Raw genomic sequence first — 21,387 nt, forward strand, 5'->3', positions numbered from 1 at the left:
GCCGGCGTGGGGACACTGTGTCCAATCGCTGAATCCATTGGACCTCAAGTTGCAATAATCTCAAACCTCTATTGCCCCCTCGAAGGGAGGGCTGGACCTGGTCAATCATCCTATACTTCAAGGATGTCAATGAATGTCGGGCACTCGCAAAGTGCCGTGCCACCGGCTGCTCACTTTTGCCGGAGGCTATGGCAGCTTTAATGGCTGACCTGTGGGCTGTCATACGCTCCTTAAACGCCCTCTCCGTTTTGCCTATGTATGACAGTCCACAGGGGCACAGCAGCTGATAGACAACAAACCTGGAGCTACACGTCAAACGGTATCTAATTTGGTAAGTTTTACCAGTGTGTGGATGCTGAAAGGTGCTACCTGAAATCAAATATTGACAGGTCATACAGGTACAGTTGTAACAACCTTTTCTTCCCCCAGATACCAAAGATTGTTGTCCTGGGTCATAGACATCTGATTTAACTAATATGTCCCGTAAATTTCTAGGGCGTTTATAACTTGGCATGAGTTTGGTATGTGTCAATGGCAAATCAGGATCCGATTGGATCAGGTGCCAATGTTTTTTGACTGACCCTCTAATAGCATTACTGACCGAGTGAAAACTATTCACCCAAGGCCATGTTTTTAGCCTGATTTAACAACGAAGGATCATAACCTCGCTCCAGAAATTTTTGGGACATGTTTTCGATGTGTTTGACGGCTAACTCCGATCAGAAGTGATCCGTTTGGCCCGCAGAAATTGAGAATAGGGTAGCCCCCATTTTAGCGGCAATGGATGACTACTTGTGAAATGAAGATAATTATTACGGTCAGTAGGCTTGGAATACAGTGATGTAATAATTCTACCCTTATCTATAGACAACTGTACATCCAAGAATTGGATAGTGCTGGACGCAATGGAATATGTGAATTTAATGGGGTGCTCTTTGATGTTATGGCCATCAATGATGGCCATCAAAGATTCTTTAGAGCCCTGCCAGATGACTAGCAGGTCATCTATATACCTGCAAAAAATAAGATCTTGTTGGATATTTCCACACTATCAAAGAATATTTCCTCCTTTATCCCAAACATATAGATATTGGAGTACGACGGGGCCACACTGGACCCCATCACACACCCACGGCGCTGTAGGTAATATTTGCTGTCATACAGGAAGTCATTTTTCAATAGAGTCATCTCCAACAATTTGAGGCATAAGGAGATATCTGGCCCCTCATAATCTAATTGAGAATGCAAAAATTTGTCGACTGCTGCCAAACCCCCCCCCCCCATGGGGGATGACTGTGTACAGGCTCTGCACATCAATAGTGCAGAGCACTGCATCAGCCGGCAGCAGCGGTAAAGCCTCAAGACGTCTCAATAACGTACTCGTGTCTAATAGATATCTGGGCATCCTTTGAATATACGGCTGAAAGATTTCATCCAAAAAGATGGACACCGGTTGAAATAAAGAACCCCTAGCCGATATAATGGTTCGGCCAGGGGGATTATCCAGCCTTTTATGTATTTTGGGCGTGGTATAGAGTAATGGCACCACCGGGTATGGAGGAATAAGAGCATCTTTTACATTAGGAGGAATAAACCAGCAATAACCGCAGAATTAAGACATTCAGTAAGATCTTTAGTATATTGTCCTGTAGGATCACCCGCTAGGCGACAGTAGGTGTCACTATCACTAAGTTGAGATGAGAATTCTTCTTTGTAATCCTTCAGGTTCTGGATTACAAGAGCACCTCCCTTGTCTACAGGTCTAAATATAAGGTCTCAATGATACAGAGAAACAAGTTCTGAACAAAGGTTTTTCCTTTGCCCCTGTGTCTAAACCACAACCATTACAGTGGAAGGTTGAAAAATATAGGCTTAATAGAACTTTAAAGCTGAAAGAATTTTTCGCCAGGCAAACCACTGTACCTGCACCTGCTACAGAGGAATTGACAGTTAGGATACCAGACAAATTGAAAAAGCTGTTGCCGAAATCTACATTCGATCCGCAGTCTACCAATGCTTCAATTCGTACATATATGCGATTTGTGGAGCAGGAATGTGATCCACTGGTCAACAAACCCCCTCCTACCCGGGACAATCTTACTAGAGGTCAGAGAGAAGCATTGGTTAAATTGGCAGCGAACAGAGACCTTATATTTAGACCTGCAGACAAGGGGGGTGCTCTTGTAATCCAGAACCTGAAGGATTACAAAGAAGAAATCTCATCTCAATTTAGTGATAGTGACACCTACTGTCGCCTAGCGGGTGATCCTACGGGACAATATACTAAAGATCTTACTGAATGTCTTAATTCTGCGGTTATTGCTGGTTTTATTCCTCCTAATGTAAAAGATGCTCTTATTCCTCCATACCCGGTGGTGCCATTACTCTATACCACGCCCAAAATACATAAAAGGCTGGATAATCCCCCTGGCCGAGCCATTATATCGGCTAGGGGTTCTTTATTTCAACCGGTGTCCATCTTTTTGGATGAAATCTTTCAGCCGTATATTTAAAGGATGCCCAGATATCTATTAGACACGAGTACGTTATTGACATGTCTTGAGGCTTTACCGCTGCTGCTGGCTGATGCAGTGCTCTGCACTATTGATGTGCAGAGCCTGTACACAGTCATCCCCCATGGGGGGGGGGGGTTTGACAGCAGTCGACAAATTTCTGCATTCTCAATTAGATTATGAGGGGCCAGATATCTCCTTATGCCTCAAATTGTTGGAGATGACTCTATTGAAAAATGACTTCCTGTATGACAGCAAATATTACCTACAGCGCCGTGGGTGTGCGATGGGGTCCAGTGTGGCCCCGTCGTACTCCAATATCTATATGTTTGGGATAGAGGAGGAAATATTCTTTGATAGTGTGGAAATATCCAACAAGATCTTATTTTTTTGCAGGTATATAGATGACCTGCTGGTCATCGGGCAGGGCTCTAAAGAATCTTTGATGGCCATCATTGATGGCCATAACATCAAAGAGCACCCCATTAAATTCACATATTCCATTGAGTCCAGCGCTATCCAATTCTTAGATGTACAGTTGTCTATAGATAAGGGTAGAATTATTACATCACTGTATTTCAAGCCTACTGACCGTAATAATTATCTTCATTTCACAAGTAGTCATCCATTGCCGCTAAAACGGGGGCTACCCTATTCTCAATTTCTGCGGGCCAAACCGATCACTTCTGATCCGGAGTTAGCCGTCAAACACATTGAAAACATGTCCCAAAAATTTCTGAAGCGAGGTTATGATCCTTCGTTGTTAAATCAGGCTAAAAACAAGGCCATGGCACTAGATCGCCAACAGTTATTACATCAACAAAAAAGCAAAGACCAGGAAAGTGCGTTACCTTGGGTGAATAGTTTTCACTCGGTCAGTAATGCTATTAGAGGGTCAGTCAAAAAACATTGGCACCTGATCCAATCGGATCCTGATTTGCCATTGACACATACCAAACTCATGCCAAGTTATAAACGCCCTAGAAATTTACGGGACATATTAGTTAAATCAGATGTCTATGACCCAGGACAACAATCTTTGGTATCTGGGGGAAGAAAAGGTTGTTACAAGTGTACCTGTATGACCTGTCAATATTTGATTTCAGGTAGCACCTTTCAGCATCCACACACTGGTAAAACTTACCAAATTAGATATCATTTGACTTGTAGCTCCAGGTTTGTTGTCTATCAGCTGCTGTGCCCCTGTGGACTGTCATACATAGGCAAAACAGAGAGGGCGTTTAAGGAGCGTATGACAGCCCACAGGTCAGCCATTAAAGCTGCCATAGCCTCTGGCAAAAGTGAGCAGCCGGTGGCACGGCACTTTGCGAGTGCCCGACATTCATTGACATCCTTGAAGTATAGGATGATTGACCAGGTCCAGCCCTCCCTTCGAGGGGGCAATAGAGGTTTGAGATTATTGCAACTTGAGGGCCAATGGATTCAGCGATTGGACACAGTGTCCCCACGCGGACTAAAGGAGCACTTGGGTTTGAGCTGTTTGGTATAAATTTTCATAGACATGTTCTTGTCCGATTACTTGTGCCTTGTGTGTTGTTTAGCGTTTCTCTTCATGTATATATTGGCTTGCAACATATGTGCTAAGATAGGCTTCAATATACAATTAAGGATCTGTGCAATAAGTAATAATATGTGTTAAGACAGGCTTGTATTTGTGCAATAGGTAATAATGAAATTAAGCCTATGGTAATGTACATGTTTTTTTCTATGCAGCCTATGCTTGTTGATATGCTGTCTTGGTGATGGGAGCACTATGATGACGTCAATGACGTCTACGTCAGTGCTCCTGGGCGGACTGCAATCCTGTTTCCGGATCGATGGCGCCAGTCACTGGGGTGAGATCACTATATAGGTGAGTGTTGTTTTATGTATGTTTGTTAAGCCTGAAGACAATGTGTTAAACATTGAAATGTTGCTTTCATCTTACTGCCTGTTTCGTTATTGAAGTCGTCTGGAGTGCCGCACCTCCACATATTTATATATATATATATATATATATATATATATATATATAGAAGTCCAAGGAGGAAACAATTAACGGCACTCGACGGGGCAAGAAATACAACACTCAGAGAGGAAGTTAGATCGACGTTTCGGGGCTAGCGCCCCTTTATCAAGACATATCATACACAGCGGTAACAGTAAACTCACCCACCTTAAGTAGCAAACGGTCCCCGTCTCACCGTCCCGCCGCACGGCTCCCAGCCGGAAGTCCTCCTACATGACGCACTTCCTGGCCACTGCTGCACCCGTCGTCACAGCAACCAAGTGGCTTGCGTCCATTGGTGTAGGTACATGCAGGAAGCATCGTCACTGGTGCTATGCAGGCGGATCTGGAGATCTAGAAACACAAAAATAACCAAAAACACCACATTAATAATGTATACATGTAAAAAACACATGCATACGTGAAATTACCCCAACGCTACAGCAGGTAAACAGCATCTTCAAATAAAAGCAACAGTAGTACATGACTGTGTTCAGCCTAAGTGTACACCCAAATCTTAACATCACAATAGGTATCACAGAGGGATATAGCTCCACCGAAAACAGCAATAGCGTAAGTACAGTAACTTTAAAAACAAGCAATGTTAGAAGAAAAACATATTAATAATGGCTGGAACAGTAAAATATTACATCAGGCTGTTCCAGTTGATCTGGTCATTCAGACCATGGGGAACCATGGTGTTCAACCGGAAAATCCACCTTGACTCAGCTAATAATAACAGTTTCTGGCGATCACCCCCCCCCCCCCCCCTCAGGGACATCGGGACATGGTCAATCATGAAACATCGCAATGAGAACAAGGTATGTCCCTTATCTTTAAAGTGACGTGCCACATGTTGATCCAAATTTTTGCCTGATAAATGAATGGCAGAGCGGTGTAACGCTATCCTGTCTCTAAAAGGCCTTGTCGTCTGACCTATATAATATAGGCCACAAGGGCAGCATATAACATATACCACAAAATTAGATCTGCACGTCAATACATGACGGATATCATAGAATTTTTCCAAGTGAGGGTGTTTAAATTTCCTACAGGATATCATATATTTGCAGGTAGTGCAGTTACTGCAACTATAGCAGCCAGGGGGTTTAACATAGATGTTAGATCCAATTGTTTTACCCATGCCTGAGACGTCAGATTTAACAAGCCTGTCTTTAAGATTCCGTCCTCGTCTAAAGGCAGCCATGGGTCTAATATTACTAAAACAGGGAAGATCTTTGTCTGTTTTAATGATAGGCCACAAGGCTTGTGTTGCTCGTTTGATAATGGGGCTGGCTACTGTATAAGTACTAACCCAGGGAATAGTGTTCTCACTCCGACGTACAGTCGGTTGTAACAACTGTGATCGAGGCATATTCAATAACTTTTCCTTTTGGGTAAACAATAGTTTAGAGTCATACCCCCGTGCAATGAACTTAGCAATAAGATCATCTAGCCTAGACGAGATCATCAAGGGGTCACTCACTACCCTTGCTATACGCATCATCTGTGACAGCGGCAATCCCTGTTTAAGAGTCACCGGGTGATGACTATCTGCCTTGAGAAAAGTATTACGGTCAACATTCTTAAAATAGACATCAGTACTTATTCTACCATTAGTAATCCTTACTTCAACATCCAAAAAATTCATAACTTCAGAACTGCAAGCATAAGTGTACTTAATGGATGAATCTAAGCCATTGACTTCGTTCATTAAATTCTCAAATTCTGCCATACCCCCGGTCCACAGTATGAAAATGTCATTTATGTACCGGGAGTATAGCAGAATATTCTAACTTACTACAGGGCGTTTAAGAAACATCTGTTCTTCAAGATTGAACATAAAAATGTTTGCATATGAGGGTGCCACGGCAGACCCCATCGCACAGCCGCGAAGTTGCAAGAAAAACTTACTTCAAACAAAAAATAATTTCTGAACAGGGTTAGTTTTAGTAGCTGCAAAAATAGATCATGGCTAAAGATTTCTGGATCAAGAAAATCACTAAGAAAAAGACGCATAGCCTCCACACCTTCCACATGTTTTATGGAGGTGTAGAGGCTACATACATCTAAACAGCACATTATCGTGCCAGGCGGCACAGTCCGGAGACCAAGCAATAAATGAATAAAGCTCGTAGTGTCTTTAAGAAAAGCTTTCTTAAGTGGTAATAGCGGCTGTAAGATGAAGTCCAACAGTTTAGCAATATTCTGAAACAACGAATCACGGGCAGATATAATCAGCCTTCCGGATGGATTGGCACTATCCTTATGCAGCTTAGGCAGCGTATACAGCACCGTCGTCCGAGGGAACTTCTTCAGTAATATCTTATGCAGGGCTGATGTGATCAATCCATTCTGAACTGCTGAGTCTAGAATTTCACTCAACTCATGTTGGTAATCCTTAGTCGGATCATAAGGAAGCTGCACATACACATCTGCATCAGACAACTGCCGCTCAATTTCTCTTTTATAGTCATTCAAATTTTGGACAACTATAGCCCCGCCCTTATCCGCGGGCCTAATTATAATATCTTCATATTTGGCCAGATTTTTAAGGGCTACAGATTCTTCTTTAGATAAATTAAATTGTATCTTAGCAGGTGCTGCCATAAATTTGGATACTGATTCATCAAGTAACCTGTTAAAGGTTTTAATCGACGGGTAATCGACTAAGGATTACCAACATGAGTTGAGTGAAATTCTAGACTCAGCAGTTCAGAATGGATTGATCACATCAGCCCTGCATAAGATATTACTGAAGAAGTTCCCTCGGACGCCGGTGCTGTATACGCTACCTAAGCTGCATAAGGATAGTGCCAATCCACCCGGAAGGCCAATTATATGTGCCCGTGATTCGTTGTTTCAGAATATTGCTAAACTGTTGGACTTGATCTTACAGCCGCTATTACCACTTAAGAAAGCTTTTCTTAAAGACACTACGAGCTTTATTCATTTATTGCTTGGTCTCCAGACTGTGCCGCCTGGCACGATAATGTGCTGTTTAGATGTATGTAGCCTCTACACCTCCATAAAACATGTGCAAGGTGTGGAGGCTATGCGTCTTTTTCTTAGTGATTTTCTTGATCCAGAAATCTTTAGCCATGATCTATTTTTGCAGCTACTAAAACTAACCCTGTTCAGAAATTATTTTTTGTTTGACAGTAAGTTTTTCTTGCAACTTCGCGGCTGTGCGATGGGGTCTGTCGTGGCACCCTCATATGCAAACATTTTTATGTTCAATCTTGAAGAACAGATGTTTCTTAAACGCCCTGAAGTAAGTCAGAATATTCTGCTATACTCCCGGTACATAGATGACATTTTCATACTGTGGACCGGGGGTATGGCAGAATTTGAGAATTTAATGAACAAAGTCATTGGCTTAGATTCATCCATTAAGTACACTTATGCTTGCAGTTCTGAAGTTATGATTTTTTTGGATGTTGAATTAAGGATTACTAATGGTAGAATAAGTACTGATGTCTATTTTAAGAATTTTGACCGTAATACTTTTCTCAAGGCAGATAGTCATCACCCGGTGGCTCTTAAACAGGGATTGCGCTTTTCACAGATGATGCGTATAGCAAGGGTAGTGAGTGACCCCTTGATGATCTCGTCTAGGCTAGATGATCTTATTGCTAAGTTCATTGCACGGGGGTATGACTCTAAACTATTGTTTACCCAAAAGGAAAAGGTATTGAATATGCCTCGATCACAGTTGTTACAACCGACTGTACGTCGGAGTGAGAACACTATTCCCTGGGTGAGTACTTATACAGTAGCCAGCCCCATTATCAAACGAGCAACACAAGCCTTGTGGCCTATCATTAAAACAGACCAAGATATTCCCTGTTTTAGTAATATTAGACCCATGGCTGCCTTTAGACGAGGACGGAATCTTAAAGACAGGCTTGTTAAATCTGACGTCTCAGGCATGGGTAAAACAATTGGATCTAACATCTATGTTAAACCCCCTGGCTGCTATAGTTGCAGTAACTGCACTACCTGCAAATATATGATATCCTGTAGGAAATTTAAACACCCTCACTTGGAAAAATTCTATGATATCCGTCATGTATTGACGTGCAGATCTAATTTTGTGGTATATGTTATATGCTGCCCTTGTGGCCTATATTATATAGGTCAGACGACTAGGCCTTTTAGAGACAGGATGGCGTTACACCGCTCTGCCATTCATTTATCAGGCAAAAATTTGGATCAACCTGTGGCACGTCACTTTAAAGATAAGGGACATACCTTGTCCTCATTGCGATATTTCATGATTGACCATGTCCCGATGTCCCTGAGGGGGGGTGATCGCCAGAAACTGTTATTATTAGCTGAGTCAAGGTGGATTTTCCGGTTGAACACCATGGTTCCCCATGGTCTGAATGACAAGATCAACTGGAACAGCCTGATGTAATATTTTTTCTGTTCCAGCCATTATTAATATGTTTTTCTTCTAACATTGCTTGTTTTTAAAGTTACTGTACTTACGCTATTGCTGTTTTCGGTGGAGCTATATCCCTCTGTGATACCTATTGTGATGTTAAGATTTGGGTGTACACTTAGGCTGAACACAGTCATGTACTACTGTTGCTTTTATTTGAAGATGCTGTTTACCTGCTGTAGCGTTGGGGTAATTTCACGTATGCATGTGTTTTTTACATGTATACGTTTTTAATGTGGTGTTTTTGGTTATTTTTGTGTTTCTAGATCTCCAGCTCCGCCTGCATAGCACCAGTGACGATGCTTCCTGCATGTACTTACACCAATGGAACGCAAGCCACTTGGTTGCTGTGGCGACCGGGTGCAGCAGCGGCCAGGAAGTGCGTCATGTAGGAGGACTTCCGGCTGGGAGCCGTGCGGCGGGACGGTGAGACGGGGACCGTTTGCTACTCAAGGTGGGTGAGTTTACTGTTACCGCTGTGTATATGTCTTGATAAAGGGGCGCTAGCCCCGAAACGTCGATCTAACTTCTTCTCTGAGTGTTGTATTTCTTGCCCCGTCGAGTGCCGTTAATTGTTTCCTCCTTGGACTTCTATTGTGATTGTGGACTAGGGCACCGGGGCCCGTTGTTATATACCGTCTGAGTGCCAGCTGACAAGTGACTCTATATATCTATATATATATATATATATATATATCTATATATATATATCTATATATCTATATATATATATATATATATATATATAGTGCATTACATTACTTTATGGTCTGTCTTTAAATGTGCTTTGCTACAGAACAGGCTTGAGCAAAAGTAGGACCAGGCTAATCAACCCGTCTTCAACAAAGGGGCACATTTCTAGTACCTGAAGCAATATAATAAGCTCCATACAAGAATTGTAGAATTGAAAAAAAAAAAAAAAAAAGTGTTATCCCTCACACTTGTGATTTATTTATTCCAGTAAGGTGGTTATGACAAACAGTATTTAATATAGAAATGGGAAAAGTATAGATAGGACCATCAAGGTATAACAGCAAAGGTATTTTGTGTTATGCCTAGAGTGTGCTGCAAAAATGGCCTCCTGTGCAGGGTAACAGACAAGATATTCTACGACGGCAATATACGCAAGGATTATTAGAAAATATTCTTGGATTCAGCATCCGCTGACCATTGACGCAACCACAGAGCTCTGCGAGCAGAGACCGCCATAGCCGTGGTACGGCCGTTAATGATACTTAATTCCTTAACAGCCTCACTCATAAAATTTGCTGCATCCTGGATACGATGCATAAGCATAACGATATCCTCTAGTGGCAGCGTATCAATTCCTGTAATGACAGTATCAGACCATTTTACTATGGCCCTAGAAATCTACCCACAGACTACGGTAGGACGTTGAGCTACACCCGCTGCCATATAGATTGACTTGACAGATTCAATTTTGCGGGCTGTTGGGTCTTTTAGGGAAATAGCCCCAGGTACAGGTAGTACCAGTTTACGGGACAGCCTGGACACAGAAGTATCCACCATCAGCAGATTTTCCTAAACCTACATATCCTCTGCAGAGAAAAGAAAGGAATTTAGTACCCGGTTAGGGATAATAAAGTTTTTGTCAGGGTTTACCCATGCTTCCTTAGCAAGGGAATTTAACTCTTTCGAAACAGGAAAGGTGGCAGATGATTTTGGTTTCACGTTACAATATAATTCCTCCACAGGATCTGATTCTTTATCTGGAATGTGGAGCAACTCCATAATCGCCTAAATGAGGGCCTCCACTCCCAGTGACAAGGAACCTTCCTCCTCCACGCCTAACTCCCCCTCGTCCCACTCTGGAGTCTCAGAGTCAGACTGTAACACCTGAGGGAGAGTGCATTTCTGAGAGACAACAAGATGGGGCTGAGGAGCCAGCCTTTGAAGCAAACGTGAAAGTGGCTATAGACTGTCTCAATAGCAGTCTTTCCTGTTTAGCAGTGGCTAACTCAGAATTTATATTCTCACTTAACGCTTTACATGACTCCAGCCACTCAGGTTCTGCATTGCTACCTTGTGAGGGTAGAGAGCATTGGGTACACCTTAGAAAATCCTGTGATGAAGGTGTAAAAGAAACCTTACATGAAGTACACACAGCTTTGTTTTCAGACATTTGTGCAAATACACAATAATAATACACAGCGTCCCTATGTAACAGTGATCCAGACCTCAAACGGGGAGACATAGAGAGGAATTGAGACCAGCACACCACCTTAGACAGAGCCGCACTCCGCTGGGTATACAAGTATAAATATAATGTACCTCACAGCAGTGAACTGCTGTTTATATGCGCCTCCCTTCACTAAAACCCCACTGTACCAGTACTATTGGTGTCTTAGTGGTTCTTTAGAGGAGCAGTCTCTGTAGCAGCCTCTCTCACAGCAGCAGGAATTGGAGCTGTTCCTCTCTGGTCCCACTCTCCGGGAAGCCCCGCACCCTTAATGGTGCACAGTCCCTCAGCTTAAATTTTATACTAGTTTCATGGAAAATGCATTAAAAGAGCCTGTGGGTAACGGTGGTCACCACAGCCGCAGCCTGTGAACACCTTCCCTTCTTGCTGCCAAGTGGTCACCACGGACCCTCTAACCGGGACCCTGATGTCTGTACTCACCGCACCATGGTCTTCGGTATCTGTTTAGTGGTGGCGGCATGCTGCCGGCGTGGGCTCACACCCTGGGGTATGAGATCAGCACCTCAGGAGCTCAGTGTCCTGTGAGAGGGGATACGAACCATTAACTCTGTAGGAATTTGGTTCGGTTCCCACACCTAAATCCCACGACGCAGACAGACTGGTTGTCAACCAGTGTACCTGAAAACAAACTAACTAAAATACATTTCTGAAAAAAACTCTCTGGAGAGATTGTTAGAGTGCAACCGGCTCCTAGTGCACATTTTTCTAAACTGAGTCTGAGGAGGGGCATAGAGGGGAGGAGCCAGCACACACTATTCATTTCTTAAAGTGCTATGGCTCTAATGGACCCTATATATACCCCACAGTACTGGGGAAAGTACCTTTCCCCAGTATCAACTAGGACGTTAGAGAAAATAAAAAACACTTGGGATAAAAATTTTAATTGCTGTCACAGTATTAATTTTTGCTTTTCCATTGTGTGTTCTTTTACAAAAGCTGCTAAGCACAGAAATATATTCCACAATTTTTTTTTTTTTTGGGGGGGGGGGGGGGACTTTTACATTACCCTTTGTGACCCCTTGTCCATTTAAATGGACATTATTAAAAAATGTATTGCATACACTGTATTGTGAGGACGGTTGCCATTCAAATAATGTCCATTTTAACATACAAAATACTGTAAAAATTTTCTGGCAGATGGCAGCAGTTGCTGCTGTGAGGTTGAAAAACCACTTCACCCAGAAATATCGCCACAAGGGGAGTATTCCACTTTACAAGTTAAACAATGGGGCAAATGGATTAAGCCTGGAGAAGTGATAAAGCAGTGATAACTGTCATATTAAAACCTTCCACTTATCACTGCTGTATCACTTTTCCAGGCTTAATACATCAGCCCCAATGTACTTTATCAATCACATTTTGCCAAAATTGTTAACAGTAATTGGAGTTGCTAGAGTATAAAAATATCGAATTAAAACAAAATCGCAATGTTTTGGTGTACGAGCTACAACGCTAGCAAATCGCTGTCAATTAGGATGGAAACTGGGTCTAAATGACCAAACCATATTTTTTGGGGTGTTACTTAGGGCCTCATTCATCTACTTTACCAGTGTCATCACTGGGATACACCGGAACACTAAACCATGCAATGAGTCATAAAGGGGTAAACAAAATAAATCCGCAGTTGGCTAGTGTTCACAAAAAAGGGGAAAAAATATTAATTATCTCCACCCAACCCCAAAAATCAAAACAAAGTAAAATATTTCAACTCCACTGTTATGAGAAATAAAACCAGAATATGTTATTCTGGTTTATCCTAAGGCATTTATTTATCTTGGCCTGGTTTCTATATATAGTACTAGTTAAAAGCCTGTGAAATTGATGGACACCAGGGCCAGATTTTATTAGGAGGGTGGTCGCTACTCACATGGGAGCCGCAGGGTTTCTGAAAGTCCGGCTGCTGGGAGCCGGGGCTCTGTCATGCTGAGTTTGTGAGTGTGTAGTGTTAACCTTTCATAAATATAGATGCTGTACGGATGGGTCCTCCGTTATCTTGGCTTGCTGAGGTGTTAGTCGTGATCGGGCATATGCAGCGTGACTGGCCGCAAGGAGTTGCGCCTAGTCGTAGGGACTAGGCGCAACTCCTTGCTTGCCGTTTCCCTTTGCGGTGTCACATAAACTAGTGGTTGGTCTGCCTCAAAAGCCAAGAGTCTCCTCTTTTGTATGGTACTGGTCCCGATTCTCTCGGACACCCAGAACCAGAGATATCAGGATGCAAATTGGACCCGTTTTCCCATATACTATAATGGGCCCGTTAATTCAGAACCACCATGGGTTCCGACACTTGCCATGAGCCTTGTGGGGGTCACAGAAACTTGGGGTTGGTATCTTCCAGTAGCTAATCGTCTCCCCTTCCATACCAATCTGATTCTGAGCTGATTGGACCCTCAGAAACAGAGATATTAAGTTTTAAGCCCATTTTAATTTAATAGCTCACAAAAACCGAACGTCAATGGACCATTGCTTTAACACATTCGTTTGGGTCTGTACACACAATTTTTATTTACTGATTTATTGGTTTCTTTTTTTGGGGTTTCACAGCGTCTCTGAACTCTGCTGGTTAATCCCTTACCCCCCCTTCCCCTTTATGCCGTTAAGGGACTTGGATGCTCATATAGCAGAACACGGTATTAAGCCACCACCTCCCCCTACCCCCATCCCCCTTGGAGCCTGCACAGTTCATACAGTAGACAGGGAGGGAGGTCAGGTTACAATAAATGTACAACACAATACTGTACTGTTTACGAAAATCAGATAGAGAACTGCAGTCGCTTTGATACTGTAGATGTGCAAATGGTACAGTAGCAGTGATCCCTTCTCATAAAGTACAACACAGATTCTCTAACGCCGAAGATCTACAGTACTGTGCTACTCGAACAGTTAGTTGCATCAGAATACACTAATTTATATTTATTGGTATGTCTATGCGTGCTCATTAACGCTGTGTATTTTAGATAGCAGAATGAGTCGCTCCTGCAGATTTACCCTGATTTATGTGAAACCTGTTTGCACCCTTCCATTGACTGTATTACAATGAATTATACAGAAAAAAAAATGAATAAAGTGAATGTCAGGAAAAAAAAAATAGATTGGCACTTTGGGAATCGAACCCGGGACTCTCAGCATGGGAGATGGGAGGCGGGAGCCTTCACCGCTAGCCCACGTCGCTGCATGTGTAAAAGTAATGCAAGCAGCGATTCCTTCCCATTGATGTTCGTTTATGCCGTTAGGGGACTCAGATGCTCATTTAGTGCACTGTACATACTTTAAAGTCAATACATTATTCCTTTCACACATTAGTTGTGTCTGCATACACAAGTGCTTTAACACGTTCATTTGCGTCTGTATAAACTATTTTTTTTACTCTCTCCGTCTGACCACTGGTCACCATCTGTGTGTACAGAATGCAGTACAGGACTGTAGAGCTTGTACTGTAGATCAATACGCTGCTATTCGAACTAAAGTACTGGATTAGTGGAGCATTAGCCACCCACTGGTGGAGATGTGTATTGCATGCTGAGTATCTAGTCGTGCCTCAATGCGCCTGTCCGTGATTAAACTCAGCAACCTAAGCTATCACCTAGGCGTGACTAAACCTCCATCTAGGCGCAGAAACAGCCAAGATAACGGAGGACCCATCTGTATATCTGTAATAGGTAGAGTATAATGATGCTGCACTATTTACACTAGTACTGGCACATGTAAACTCACCTGTCCCCTGCACAGCTCCCAGTAGCCACTAGCAGCTGGCTGGAGGTGTTTGGGCATAGCATGAGTGGGAGAGCACAGGACCCCGCGCCTCCATTTTTGCGCGCAGTATATATAAAGCAGCTGAGCTAGTTATATGCCTCCTCTTCTCCCACAGCACCAGCACTGACCCATCCTCCTCCCGGTCACCGCACTGCTCACCCAACACAGGGTCTCAGCTATTTCTGTCAGACTGATTAACCTTCGCCCCCTGCTGGTAAGTAGCCATATATATGTCCCTGATGCCTCCGCTCTGTGCACTGTGGGAGAGTCTGGTGGTTCCTGCATCCGTTTCCTGGTTACTGCTGCTAATTGTTGCTGAGTCCCGGGATGGTAAGTAACCTGGGGGGTTGCAGCATAGTATGCGTTTTCTGGCGGGAGCAGTGTATAAGTTGGGGCAGTATATGGTGGGGGGGGGGGTGCATACTACAGAAGATGATTGGGGTACAGTGTATATAGGGTCAGAGCTGCCAAGAGCAATCATGGGCCCCGGTACAGTAATTTCCTTCTTAGTTGCATGGCTGCACCACTTTGGGGGCATGTCTAGAAAACGAGAAGTACCCACTCACAGGAGCATGACATACCTCCCAGCAGTTGGGACAACAATGTTCACTATTAGGATGGTGGGTCAATCACATAAAAGCTGCATTGGTTGCACAGTGTATGCCCTGGAACACCATCATTTCGTGAAAGAGGATCCTCCATTGTAATTTTGGGATAAGGGATACGCTATAGCATGTAAGTGCAATCATTGTATACACACACTCATATAAACGCACATATAGTATATGCAGAAATGCCACAGAACTTTCAGTACTATGATTAAAGTTGAATAAACTGAACTGTTGACTTGCACATAAGTGGTGATCACCAGAATATATTGTTACTTTAGTAAGTCCATAGAGTGCCACGGTATTTCTGCTTATACTCCGTCATCCCACTAAGTGCACCCGGGAAATTGGGCAGTATTTTGGACAGAGTGCCAGCCATGACATACATATATACAGGTGAAACTCAGAAAATTAGAATATCGTGCAAAAGTTAATTTATTTTAGTAATTCTTTAATTTTTTTGTCCTTCTATTTTAGATACTGCATGGATAAAATGTTTTATTTTTGAAAAGGGGACGTTAATATATTTATTAAATGGACAACTCACATCTTTAGACAAAGAATATGGGATCCCGTTTTATGAATGGACTACATCACAGGAAGTGACGATTACAACTATTAACATTATGAACAGCAGCAGCCGGGAGACATTGGTCACTAATGTACTTCCGCCGGACGGACTTCCTGATGGGCCGCGCTTCCCACGATGATGCGTTTCCGGGTAGAACACCTGGTGCGTTCATGTCAATGACTCACTTCCTGGGAAGTGTTTATAAGGGGAGGCCGCCAGCTAACGACCGAAAGTACGGGGATGACGCGGCCGGAAGGATCCATAGGAATTCATGTTATTGTAAAGAGCGGGAACTACACGTCACAGTGTTCTAATTTGATTGGATAGGGTGTATTTATAAGAGATGTCTGGACGAGGAACTAACATACTGCCTTGAAAAAGACCCAAGTTCTAGGGTCGAAACGCGCTGGTAGTTGGAAGTGACGCCATGGTTCCTGTGTCGTTATGGCTTGCTGAACGGAGACCAGATACATATCCCAGATTGCCTACCAGGGTGGACCTTTTGGGTGATTATAAGAACTCTTGTTGAGAACTGTTTTTGCCACCAGTTCTCAAACATATCTGGTAACTGATCAGTCTCTACAATATCAACATGGAACAATAGGAGGGCACTCTGCACTTTACTTGCTATCTTGTTTTTACATGTACACTTGCACTTTGTTATATTAAATTGATGGTATTTTGCTCTTTTCATATGTGCGGACTAAACGGAATTTGAGGACATGTACATGAGGTTGAATGATGCATACCCAAGGAATGTGTAATATATTTTCTCTTACGACCTAGAGGATACTGGGGTCCATTTAGTACCATGGGGTATAGACAGGTCCACTAGGAGCCATGGGCACTTTAAGTGTTTAATAGTGTGGGCTGGCTCCTCCCTCTATGACCCTCCTACCAGACTCAGTTTAGAAAATGTGCCCGGAAGAGCCGGTCACAGCTAGAGGAGCTCCTAGGAGTTTTTCTAGTTTTATTGTTTTTCTAAGAGTTGTTAGGTACAGGAAGGCTGCTGGTAACAGCTTTCCTGCTTTGTGGGACTTAGGGGAGGGAGTAGGAACAAACTATTGAAGTTAATGGGTTCTCTATCTCTGCTGACAGGACACTGAGCTCCTGAGGGTGCTGATCGCAAGCCCATGAGGCAACCGCTCACTCCCGCAGCACAGTCGCCACCCCCTAACAGAGCAAGAAGAAAAGTGGCGAGTTCAGCACTGGCAGCCCGGTTAGCAGGTCGCCAGCGGGAATGGCGGCACAAGGGTGGTAGCGCAGCTGTCAGGCTGCGCTCCATGAAGGCTCAGCAACATATTGATGTAGACACGGCTGAGGGCGTCCTGGACCAGAGCGATCACCCTGACACTGGTAATGTAGCTAACAGGGTCTAATCCCGCTGTTAGCACTGAAGACCTCAGACCAGTATAATCCGCACGCCATTACAGGGGGCGGGGCTTCTCAGAGTGGATCCAGCACTCAACAGCACCATTTTCTCCCTGCAGAACGCTGAGACGCGCTGTCAGGGAACGCTGACCTTCCACATAACTCCAGTAACTGTGGTACCAGGGGGGGTGGGGAGAGTGTAGATAGTACTATTTAACCTATTAAGGTTATTTAGTCTGCGCCGGGCTGTTATCATAATAACTGCTCACTGGGGTGCTGTGTGGCTGGCTCCTTATACTCTGACTCTCTGAAGGTACTCTGGGGGAAACAGTGTCTGACATTTTCCTGTATGTGTATATATCCACATTACCATGTCCAAGGGCTCAGTATCATGTGCTGCAGAGTGTGTATCTTCTCCTGAGTTTATCCCATGTACTCAGGACTGCAAAGTGCTTTCCGAACCTGCAGAATCCAAACCCCCTTGGGTGGATCCATTAAGGGGAATGATATCACAGATTTCATCAAGGATGTCACATAATGAGAAAGAGACGTAGTTTGTGAGAAAGTCTGTAGAGGGTTTGCAGCATTCAGCTCCTACTCCCTCAAATACCCCACCTACATATCTTAAAAAACGTACACTTGTCCAAATAATGCAAGTTGACACTGATACCAACTCTGATACAGAGGACAGTGATGGGGATATGCAGGAGGGGGGATGCATCCCTTGCTAAGGGGGTGCAGTTGATGATTGAAAGGTACCTAAGATGGAAGAATAATCTTATTTTTTTTTTTTATAAAAATTTTATTAGGCGAGATAGAAAAATGTTACATCAATTAGATCAGACATAAAAAAAAATGTTCAGTAAAGGCGTAACATATCAAAACATTGAAACACAGTGCAATATTTTATCTATATGAAGAAGAATTAACTGGTTGACAACCTGAAAAAGTCTATCACGGCAAAAGAAATGGTATACTTATAATTTTCAGGGAAGGACAAGTAGAGTAAACATGAGAAATAAGTGAATATGAAGAGGGAGATAATAGGAAGGGTGAGGGGGAAGGGGGGAGAGAGATGGTAGTCTAAGAATTAAAGAGATAGAGGTGTAGAAGAAGTGAGGGGTAGCCAGTCGAGGTGTTAGTGACATAGTAATGTAGTTTTAATAATCAGCAGAGTAAGATTAAAAGGTTGCCAAGGGAGATTCGGACTCATAGTAGGCAGCCCAAGGTGACCAAACCCGAATAAATTGTGTCGGAGTGTCATGGACAACTGCGGAGATGCGTTCCAGCCTGTAAGTCGACCAGATAGCAGATACCAGATAGTAGCAGTGAAGGGGGGAGGGGCGGTGGATTTACAGTGTGCAGCAATTTGACATTTAGCCGTATTAAGTATATGGTTAATCAATATGTGTGTGGGCCGTGGTAGGTGGGCGATCAGCCTAGCTAAAAGCGAATAGAAAGGTGAAGAGGGCATATCAAAGTCAGTAATATTTTTGATCAGTCTATGTTGTTCCTTCCAATATTGAGATATAATAGGACATGTTCACCAGACGTGCAAGAAAGTCCCCTTTTGGCCACATTGTCGCCAACATAAGTCTGGTGCATAAGGGTAAATAGCACGGAGTCGAGTAGGGACTAGGTACCAGCGAGTATAGAGCTTATATGCATTTTCTTTAATAAATACTGATATCGAACATTTCGATGTAGCTAGTCTAATTTGGGACCATTTGTTAGGAGTGAGAACTTCCCCAATGTAATTTTCCCAGGCCATCTTATGAGCTTCTTTAGAGGGCTGATTGTAGTGATGAGCGGATTCGGTTTTACTCGGTTCTCAAAACCGAATCTTATTGGCTCACTGATGTCACGTGTTTTGGATAGCCAATAAGATTCGGTTTTGAGAACCGAGTAAAACCGAATCCGCTCATCACTAGCTGATTGTAGGATAACAGAATTTGATAAATAGATGATATGAGTCCCTTAGTCGATTGTCGGGAACGACAGAGAGATTCAATAGCAGTAATGGGAGTTATGGGTGTACCCGGGGTGGGGCGTTCAAGTGAGTGGTAAAAATGATGAATTTGTAAAAACTGGTAAAAGACTATGTGGGAGGTTAAGGCGAGATTGTATGCTAGCAAAGTCTGGAAAGGAGTGTAGAGGAGGCTATGTCCAAAGGAAATAGAAGGTTATGAGTAGTCCACAGTGGAAATTGAAGGTGGTCCATACCTGGGGAGAAGGTAGGATTGTTCCACAGAGGGACTAATAGTGGGTGTAGCGAGCGAAGTCTATAGAAACGCGTACATAAGTCCCAGATGGATAGTGTAAATCGTATCGTAGGTAGGAGGGTGGAAGTCTTTGGGCGATGTGCACAGGAACACCATAAGAGGGTTGAAGGAGAATAAACTGACAGTGTGTGGGCTTCAATATATGTCCATACTTTGGAGTTGGGGGAGCATGCCAATGAATGCAGGGAGATAGTTGGACAGCTCGATAATATTTAAAAAGATCAGGAATGCCTACACCTTCAGAAGTCTGGTGCTTGTGTAATATTCGCATTTTAACTCTCGGCTTCTTATCCGCCCATATGAAATTTGATATGTCCAGTTTTAAATTCTTAAGGATTGACGTGGGAATATGTATAGGAAGCGTCTGCCAAATATACAATAAGCGGGGTAAGACGTTCATTTTTACTGCCGCTGTGCGACCGAACCATGAGATAAATTGTTTGTTCCAGATTGATAATTCCGAATTGATAGAGGCCAGCAATCTCGGGAAGTTAGCAGCGTAAAGCCGGTGATATGATTTAGTGAGGTAGACGCCTAAATATTTAAGCTTTTCGGGTTGCCACCGGAAAATAAGATTTTAAACCTACCGGTAAATCTATTTCTCCTAGTCCGTAGAGGATGCTGGGGACTCCGTAAGGACCATGGGGTATAGACGGGCTCCACAGGAGATAGGGCACCTAAAAAGAACTTTTACTATTGGTGTGCATTGGCTCCTCCCTCTATGCCCCTCCTCCAGACCTCAGTTAGAGAACTGTGCCCAGAGGAGATGGACAATGCAAGGCAGGATTTAGAAATCCAAGGGAGGGATTCATACCAGCCCACACCAATCATACCATGTAACCTGGATCATACATAACCAGTTAACCATATTAACAATAACAGTAACGGTCCAAGACCGATTCCAACTGTAACAGAACCCTTATGTAAGCAACAACTATATACAAGTCTTGCAGAGTTTCCGCACTGGGACGGGCGCCCAGCATCCTCTACGGCCTAGGAGAAATAGATTTACCGGTAGGTTTAAAATCTTATTTTCTCTTACGTCCTAGAGGATGCTGGGGACTCCGTAAGGACCATGGGGTTTATACCAAAGCATCCAATCGGGCGGGAGAGTGCGTATGACTCTGCAGCACCGAATGAGCAAATGCTAGGTCCTCATCAGCCAGGGTATCAAACTTGTAGAATTTAGCAAAAGTGTTTGACCCCGACCAAGTCGCCGCTCGGAAAAGCTGTAATGCCGAGACGCCTCGGGCAGCCGCCCAAGAAGAACCCACCTTCCTAGTGGAATGGGCCTTAACCGAATATGGTACCGGCAATCCAGCCGTAGAATGAGCCTGCTGAATCGCATTACAGATCCAGCGAGCAATAGTCTGCTTCGAAGCAGGTGCGCCAATCTTATTAGCAGCATACAGGACAAACAGAGCCTCTGTTTTCCTAATTCTAGCCGTCCTGGCTACATAAATCTTTAAGGCCCTGACTACGTCCAGGGATCTGGAATCCTCTAGGTCACTTGTAGCCACAGGCACCACAATAGGTTGATTCATATGGAATGAAGAAACCACTTTAGGCAAAAATTGCGGACGTGTCCTCAATTCAGCTCGATCCACATGAAAAAT

The 21,387-nt window shown here is 43.5% G+C and overlaps 1 long non-coding RNA gene across 2 annotated transcripts in view; it reads left to right on the forward strand.

The window, feature by feature from the left end:
* Nucleotides 1-16,789, forward strand: part of LOC134935019 (uncharacterized) — a 23,065-nt gene extending 6,276 nt beyond the window's left edge. For both annotated transcript variants that reach the window (XR_010179868.1, XR_010179898.1), the window contains exons 3-4: nucleotides 15,055-15,153; nucleotides 16,025-16,789. This is a non-coding gene — a long non-coding RNA (uncharacterized LOC134935019). The remainder of the gene's footprint in view (nucleotides 1-15,054; nucleotides 15,154-16,024) is intronic.
* The last annotated feature ends 4,598 nt before the right edge of the window (nucleotides 16,790-21,387 follow it).

The sequence above is a fragment of the Pseudophryne corroboree genome, chromosome 1 (genome assembly GCF_028390025.1).
Source record: "Pseudophryne corroboree isolate aPseCor3 chromosome 1, aPseCor3.hap2, whole genome shotgun sequence".
In the NCBI taxonomy this organism is placed as follows: domain Eukaryota; kingdom Metazoa; phylum Chordata; class Amphibia; order Anura; family Myobatrachidae; genus Pseudophryne; species Pseudophryne corroboree.